The sequence below is a fragment of the Rhagoletis pomonella genome, unplaced genomic scaffold, assembly GCF_013731165.1.
Source record: "Rhagoletis pomonella isolate Grant_MI unplaced genomic scaffold, Rhpom_1.0 Rhpom_scaffold_01187, whole genome shotgun sequence".
Lineage (NCBI taxonomy): Eukaryota > Metazoa > Arthropoda > Insecta > Diptera > Tephritidae > Rhagoletis > Rhagoletis pomonella.
The window spans coordinates 11549-20233 of NW_023459741.1; positions in this window are offsets into that span (position 1 = coordinate 11549).

Genomic DNA, 8685 nt, shown 5'->3' on the forward strand with positions numbered 1-8685 from the left:
GAAATTTAACTGCTTGTGGATCTTACAGATTCAACGCAAATAATACAAAAACAAGTCTTAACAGTAGTTTTTATGTAATGTATATAAGCATGAAGAACAAATTATTTCCATTAATTGGATGTAAGTCCTATGAATTGATTTATGCAAAGCAATCGCCCAACAATTTTTTTTAGTTGATCACACTTCAGAAGCTGGACAGCTTCGACAGAGAATTTTTGTAGTGTGCGTGCAATTGATGTCACTGTGTGCGTGCAAACAAGTCGTGCAGTCGAATGAAGCTTTCGCTGCCTTCTAAAGCAGAGAGTGTATGTATACGAGAATATGCCTGCCGTGCAGGCGCCGCCCAGGGCTGCTTTAATTTTTAATTTTTCTTCTATAGTTTTTTTTTCTTTCGATCTCTCTTTATATTCCGCCCAATTTTCTTCATCTTTTCAAATTCCGTCTCCACTTCATTGCTTTCTCAGCCGTGCTTTTAACGTCCTTGGTCAAATATAAATCTGGGTCGTTCCGGTTACGTAGACCCGACTGTTGTGGGAAAGATTATGAGGCTGTTGTTGTTGTAGAGGCTAAAACATCCCCGCCCAGATCGGTTGATTTCACAGTCGTTGTCGAATTCCACTAACGGCAGCCCCAAGAAGCGTTCAGCCTCTATGGGGTCGGTCCACAGGGACGACGCCGTTAGGGTTGTAGGGTTTTCCGGGCATGCGAAGAGATGTTTCGAGTCGTGAGGGGTCTCTCCGCATGCCGGACATTCATTCGGCTCATCCGCGTTTAGCCCACTCAGGTAAGAGGTTAGCCTGCTGCAGTAGCCAGAGCGAAGTTGGGCTATTGTTGTTCTAGTCTCCCGAGGCAGATGGAGCTCCGTCGCGTCAATGTCCGGTGTTTGTGTGCCTAGAACGGCATTCACAGGTCTAGAGTCTACATAACTCGAGACTGAGTCCCTGTGAATGCCGTTCAGGGCCTGTCGGTATGCTGACGAGCCAGAGGCTGCTTGATGAACCTCTGGACTTTGTCTGTCAGTTCGTATAGATGCCTCCTGACGTGCCTTGGCGAGGGCTCCTCTGCAAGCAGCTGTCTGTTTGGGTGGCCACATCTATGGCTCCCAACCTGAAACTGCTTGCAGAGCATCGTGTTATGCTCCCTAATTGGGAGCATTTTCGCCTCATCATGGAGGTGGTGTTCTGGTGACATCAGGAGGCACCCGGTCGCTGTCCTGAGTGCTGTGTTTTGTACTGTCTGTAGCTTCATCCACTGCGCCCTACTAGTCCCCGGCGACCACACTGGTGCTGCGTAGTTTAAAACCGGCCGGCCTATTGCCTTGTATGTTGCCAGCAACGTTTCTTTGTCTTTGCCCCAGGTACTGCCGGCTAGCGACTTGAGGACTTTGTTGCGGCTCTGAACTTCGTTGACAATAGCGGTTGCGTGCGCAGAGAAGGAGAGCAGGCTGTCGAATGTTACTCCGAGTATTTTGGTGTTATTCCCCCTCGAAATTGGTGTATCATCGACGTGAATTCCCAGCGGTAGCTTGACCTTCGTCCAGGTGGTGAACAGGGTCGCAGAGGATTTCGTAGGGGAGAGGGCTAGACACTTTGCAGTGAAGAAGCGAGAAAGATCGGAGAGATATCCGTTTACTTTCGAACACAGGTCATCAATTCCATTCCCAGTCGCCATGATCGAGCAATCGTCGGCGTAGGAGACAATCGAGACTCCCTCTGGTGGTTGAGGGAGCTTTGAAATATAAAAGTTGAACAGTAGCGGGGAAAGGACACCACCCTGTGCAACCCCCTGTTTTATTTTTCTAAGTTTCCTCGATTAGTCTCTAAACATTACCGACGAGTGTCGACCACTCAGATAATTTGCCGACCACCGTTTGAGCCTCTGTGGGAGAGAGGAGGCCTCTATATCTTCTAGTAGCGTGGAATGGCTGACAGTGTCAAAAGCATTTGACAGGTCCAACGCTACTAGAATCGTTCTCTCACAGCGACGGTTACGGTTAAGGCCACGAGTTATCTAGAGTGTTTATGGCGTTAAGTGCTGTTGTTGTACCGTGTACTTTACGGAAACCATGCTGATGCTTCGCTGGGGTCAGGTGGTTTGTGAAATACGGGAGCAGCAGGGCCTCAAGTGTCTTCGCTACCGGGGAAAGGAGTGTTATCGGTCGATACGAATCTTCTTTGTTGGCGGGTTTCCCCGGTTTGAGCAGTGGGACCACTCTCCCCACCTTCCAGATGTCTGGGATGATGAGAGTGGCCATAGACAAATTGAGGACCTCCGTTAGGTACGCTACTCCCGCAGGACCCAAATTTTTCAGCATCAGCATCGCCTTCCCGATGGCCACCTGAACTTAACCGCAGGTGAAAGCAAGGGGAGCACAATTTGTTGGCAGTTTGTGCAGCCTTCTGGTCACTCGACGCTTGGTTTTGCCCACGGGAGGATGCAGTATGAACTGCCGGCTAAAGTAGCTCGCGCATCGCTCCGGGTCCGACGAGGCATGGTCGCCGAAAGAAATTTCGACTCTGTCGTCGTGCTTCGTCGGGTTGGATAGTGAGCTCACGGTTGACCAAAGCTTACCCAGAGGTGAAGTTACAGGTCTTCAGATGTTCTTCCCACTTCTTCCGCTTATGTACGTTCACCAGTTGCCGAATCTCCGCGTCCTGATACGGGGATCTCCGGGATCGGCCTGACGAAGACTGTCACGCTCATCGGCTAGAACAGCCGCTTCGGCAGCGGAATTTGGACGTGGGTCAGTGATGCATCCTGCCGGTACGAAGCGAGCTGCAGCAGCGGTGACAGCCCTGCGGAACTTACGTTCACCAAGGTGGACGTCGGTTGGTGTGGGAAGGCAGCGAAGGTGTTTTCAGTAAATTCCGCGAAGCCTATCCAATCAGCTTTGGAGAAGTTGATATATGTTCGATGCTCCGCGGAAGCAAAGTCGGTTGGTTTATCGATCGAGATGACTATGGTCAGATGGTCTGATGCCGAGGTCAGCATAGGTCGCCATGATATGCTGTTTATCAGACCAGCGCTGACTATTGTTATGTCTGGCGAGCTACAGCAGCGGCCCACAATCCTGGTGGATGCGTCGTCGTTCATTGTGCAGAATGTCGAATCGTCTATATACTCAGCCAAATCTGTTCCCCTACGATCGTTTGACAGGCTTGAGAGCCACAGATCGTGGTGCGCATTAAAGTCACCTATTACCATTCGGTTTTCACCTCTGAGGAGCGCACCTATGGCAGGGTGATATCCTGCCGGGCAGCCGGTGACAGGGGGTATATAAACGTTGAATATTTCGAGCTCAACATCGCCTGACCGGATACCAATGCCCTGACATTCTAGGGTGGTATCCCTGCGGTCGATGTCTGCTTCGATAAGACGATACTGCACGGTGCGTGATGAACGCTAAAGCTTTGTTTTCCTCGAAAGCGGTAACATAAAAAAGCGGTCGCAACTTTACGTTGCCAAAAACATTGCCATGTAAATATTGCAAGATGTCAACTAAGATGACGGCAATATACACCGTAATGTAATTTGACGGCACCGTAATATTTCTGACGGCAACAGTGACGGTGTATAACAATTTATCAACGTTTTTTGGCAACGTCATATTTGTAGCGGTGTATTAGGAAATTAGTTTACAATTCTTTTGACCAAAATAAAAGCATTAAATATACATTTCTATGAATTTTGAATAATAAAGTGGAAAGTGCGTGGATGGCCGAAGTGGATGAAGTCCTAATAAACTTTGTGAAAAGCAATGAACGCCATTTAGCTTTACATAAAAGCGGTACCGCTATTAGCGTTAAAAATGTCGTTCGATATGATACGGTCGTAATATTGCGGCACCGCTTCTCGAGGAAACCAAAGCTTAAGCCACCACAATTATCTCGCTCGCGGTCTCGACGGTGCACGTTGTACCCGGCACAATTCAACAATGTTGAATTGCTGTGCAACTTCGTCTCTTGGACCGCAGCTATCAGTATACCATGCCTTCCCATAAAGACGGTTATCTCCTCGATCTTGATCTGAAACCCGTTGCAGTTAAATTGAAGGAGCTTCTTGTGGTTCGGAAGACGTGTGGTGATGCGGGGTGTGAGAGATGTGTGTGGTCGTGTCGCCATTGGCTGTGTGCGCTGCTGAGGTGGTTGCCGCCCTGTGGTGGTGGTAGGTTGCGTCGCGGTTGAGGTTTGCGACCGTGCAGCGCAACACGGGCCCTCGAAGTTCCTCGTCCAGTCTCGCGTGGTGCGCAGACCTGAACATGCCCTAAAGTGGCACCAGCCAAGGCAGGTGTTGCACTTGACTGATGTCACATTACAGAATATCCTGGTCTGACATACCGTGCAGATTGTAGGAGGAACCAAGAGTTGTTGACGGCGGCGTGTGGTTGGTGGTGCGGTTGTTGTGTGTGTTCTGTGGTCTGTCGCGGTTGTGGTGTGGTCTATTGTGTCTGTCTTCGTGAGCGGTTGTTTTTCTGGGTTTACGCTTTCGTGGAACATTCATAAATGTGGAATATCTTTTGAAATGATGTATAGCATTAAATCCATCATTTTGGATATTCCAAAACTGTTTGCAATAGACCCATATGATTTTCCATCATTTTGCATGTGTATGATAATTTTTCGGGTATTTTCGTCACAACTCTTATTCTTTCCCATGTTTTCTTTTAGAGGATGATAGATAAACCAAGTAAACTGCAAAACAATTTCTATGAATCCTCTCGCATGTATTTCAAGTATTTTGACATTTAATAATTAAAGCCTACTAGAAAGTTCGCCGATCTATTCAAATATATGAAGAGCTGACAACCTCGTTTCTAATTAAGTGCACGCAGCTGTATGTCATCGCCGCCAGGCCATCGCGATCTTGTATTCTATCTTTCTTGTCAAATATGCATTTAGATCCAACTGTCATACTACTATTAATGGTAACAATGAATATTCATTAAAATCGTTTCAATTCGTAATGAAAGTAGATTACATACTTCTAGTCTAAATAAATTTTTTAATATAAACTAGCTTTTTTAATTCTAAACTAGATCAACAATCTCAATATTTATAAAAAATTTGTCTTAAAAAAATACGTTCCAAAGCATCCCTGTTGATCATTTATAATTGTCATAATTCAAATGCAAATTTGAATAGAAATTTTGATACAAAAGATTTTCCGCGATATGGCTCATTCCACGGTGACGGGTGTGACAACTCACATTTTAAGGCTTAATTCTTAAACTGTAATATAAAATTCTTTAAAGCGAGTATTTTCCAATCGGTTTCCGAGGTATACACAATGCCAAGGAAAAAAATTCAAAAACCGTTTCATCCGAACGAGTTATATGAATTTTAGTCACTGTGACGGGTGTGACAAGGACGCAAACCAAATTAGCTACTACTTATATCAAAGTTTTACTGCTAATTATGCCTTCTGTTTATGGGTTTAAACAAATCGTTGTATAGTTAAAGAACCATTTTCAACATTTACGCGAAAGTTGCTTACCTCTATTGGAAATTAAAGATTATATGTTCCAAGTTCAACTGTGACGGGTGTGGCAAGTTGAGCACGAATGCATAAATACACATTATTAGACAACTAAACTAACTTTATTTCTCAAAAAATCTGATTTTACGAACACAAAAGATTCTGCCACCTAAAGAAGGGATAATCCTTGATCGGACTCTTCATATCTTGTCTGTCTGAGTAATTGTAAAGTACCTTATTTTTAAATAGTATGAGGGTGTTACCTGTCAAACCGAGGCTATTACCCAGCAAACACAGTTTCAAACGTTTGAGAAAAATGTATTTCTCAATTTGATATCAAATGTTTTTCTCAAATGATTCTCAAATTGAAAACGAGGTTTAAATTTTACATTTAATTTTACAATTCATTTGAGGTTGATTTGAAGAAAGATGTCAAGTATCAAACGTTATAAAAACGCGCAGTTAAATCAAAAATTGTAAGAATAAAATTAAGATCAATTGAAAAAAAAAAACAATGAATAGAAAAAATTTCATAGAGAAAGCCCACAAATAGTGGATTTGATGTTTGCGCGGATTGAAAAAGCTGCAGCCCTTCAAGACGAATTTATTATAAATTACTTTATCTTAATTGTTTCTTTTATTATGTACATACATATGTACATCGCGAAGAAAAAATAAATAAATTTTATTTCCACATTTGATAAATAACCCTTGAAATTGCTTTGAGAGCTAACCATGGTGAAATAATAATAAGGTGTTGTCACTTAGGGGGTAGTTGTTGTAATTTTAGCAATTTCGGCATACCAGCGTTACAGTAATGTCTACTCTATTCATCCCAGTTTAATTTCTGGGCAAAATGGAACAAAATATGGAGCATACAATTTTGTGAAAAAAGTATACGTAGGTATCAATTACTACGTTTATACGCACGTATTATTTGCAAATAACAATTTGCAAAATGGTAAACTTTGCCGTATAAACGCTGAGTTAATTTTTTATTTGCAAATAACTAAATCACGCAAATAAGTATTGATTAGTGGTACTATTTGCAAATAAGCGCAAGACGCGCCATTCGTAGGTTTATTTTCTTTTTCGATGGTCGTCTTATTGCCTTTTAATAATCAAGATGTTGCCATTTTTAACTTTATTTTCTTTTTCGATGGTCATATTATATAGAATTTTTCACCATCGAATAAACAGTGAGTTAGGTATTTGCAAATTATTTTTATTTGCAAATAGCTTACGTATAAACGTAGTAACTGTTTCTTTGTTTCGCTTTTGTTTTGACTTTTCTTTTAAAATTCATTGGAAAATTTGAGCGATAATATCCAATAATTGTGATTTTGTAAATAAATTTTTGGTAAAATATATACTATACATATCCAAAAGATTATTGGAGCAGTGCCTCGGATGGCTACGATAATGCACTTTGGTCTAACAATTTAAACGCATAATTATTTTATAATATAACTGATAGAATTCAGAAATGTAATTTTAAAATGTTAACGAAAATAAAGGTCGTAATAAAATTCTCTTTAAAGTTAACATATTTAGAAACTAAGTACGCATATACATGTACTTCAGAACTTAAGGAAAAAATACAAATAAAACTCCACACGGGCTAATATGTCATTTTTAGTAGAATTTAAGAATAATTAAATAAAGAGAAATGTATAATTTAATTTGTTTTAATATGAATAAATGAAAGACGGAAAATAATCCTTATTTTTTAGGTTTTAACCATCATCATATGTATGTGTGAGGTATGACCGTGTGGCCTTTAAGTTTTACAAATAATTTTAAGGTAGAAAAATATAACTGAATAATAATTATTAAAATCAATATATTTGATCGAAAAAATAAAAATTACATAATAATAATTTCTTTTGAGCGAAAAAATGAAACTGTAATTACACTGGTTTACAGAAAAAATATTTTATTGATGCAAGCTTCATTCAACTGGTGTGGGGTCCACTGATATATGTATGTATTGGAAATAGTACCCAAAAAGTAGTAAAAATAATCCTAATCTTTTCGCCCTTTTTATACTACCCCAAAATGCCTGGCCGCAATTGGCATGCATAAAAAGTGAGGTTATGTAAGTGACATCACCTTATATTTGTTTCACCATGAGAGTTAACCATATTCTCAAATGGAGATCAAACTCCCCTTTTTATTGAGAAAGCTGTAATTTTCAAATCAATATCAAATTATTTTCAAACGTTTGACATTTGATAAAGGCTTTGATTTCAAATCATTCTCAAATGTATATCAAACCTAATTGTTTGCTGGGTACCTGCCAAACCGTTTTAGATACTGTTTTTGCACTGAGAAGTGAAATAATGGTTTATATTTATCCGTGACAGCATAGCTTAAGTTTTCCCATCGCCCGAGCAACATATCTTTATGATGATGTTGTTGTTTTTGTTGTTGTTGTTGTTGTTGTTGTGGCGGCTACAACAACCCCGCCCAGGACGGTTGGTATCTCAGTCGTTGTCGTCTAGTTCCACTAACGGCAGCCCTAGGAAGCGTGCAGCTTCTGTGGGGTTGATCCACAGGGACAAGGCCGTTAGGGTTGTCGGGTTTTCTGGGCATGCGAAGAGATGTTTCGAGCCATGTGGGGTCTCTCCGCATGCCGGACACTCATTTGGCACATCCTCATTCAATCTACTCAGGTAGGAGTTTAACCTGCTGCAGTAGCCGGAGCGAAGTTGTGCTAGTGTCGTTCGTGTCTCCCGAGGCAGATGAAGCCCCGTCTCGTCTGTGTCCGGGGGCGGTAAGCCTAGAACGGCATTCACTGGTCTAGAGTCTACATAACTCGAGACTTGACTCCCTGTGAATGCCGTTCAGGGCCAGTCGGTAAGCTGACGGGACCAGAGGTTGCTTGATGAACCTCTGGACTTCGTCCGTCAGTTCATATAGATGCCTCCTGACGTGCCTAGAGGAGGGCTCCTCTGCAAGCAGCTGTCTGTTTGGGTGGCCACTTCTGTGGCTCCCGATCAGGAACTGCTTGCAGAGCATTATGTTGTGCTCCTTTACGGGGAGCATTTGCGCCTCGCCGTGGATATGGTGTTCAGGCGACATCAGGAGGCATCCTGTCGCTGTCCTGAGTGCGGTGTTCTGTACTGTCTGTAGCTTCGTCCACTGCGTCCTACTAGTCCCCGGCGACCACACTGGCGCTGCGTAGTTCAAAACCGGCCGGCCTATTGC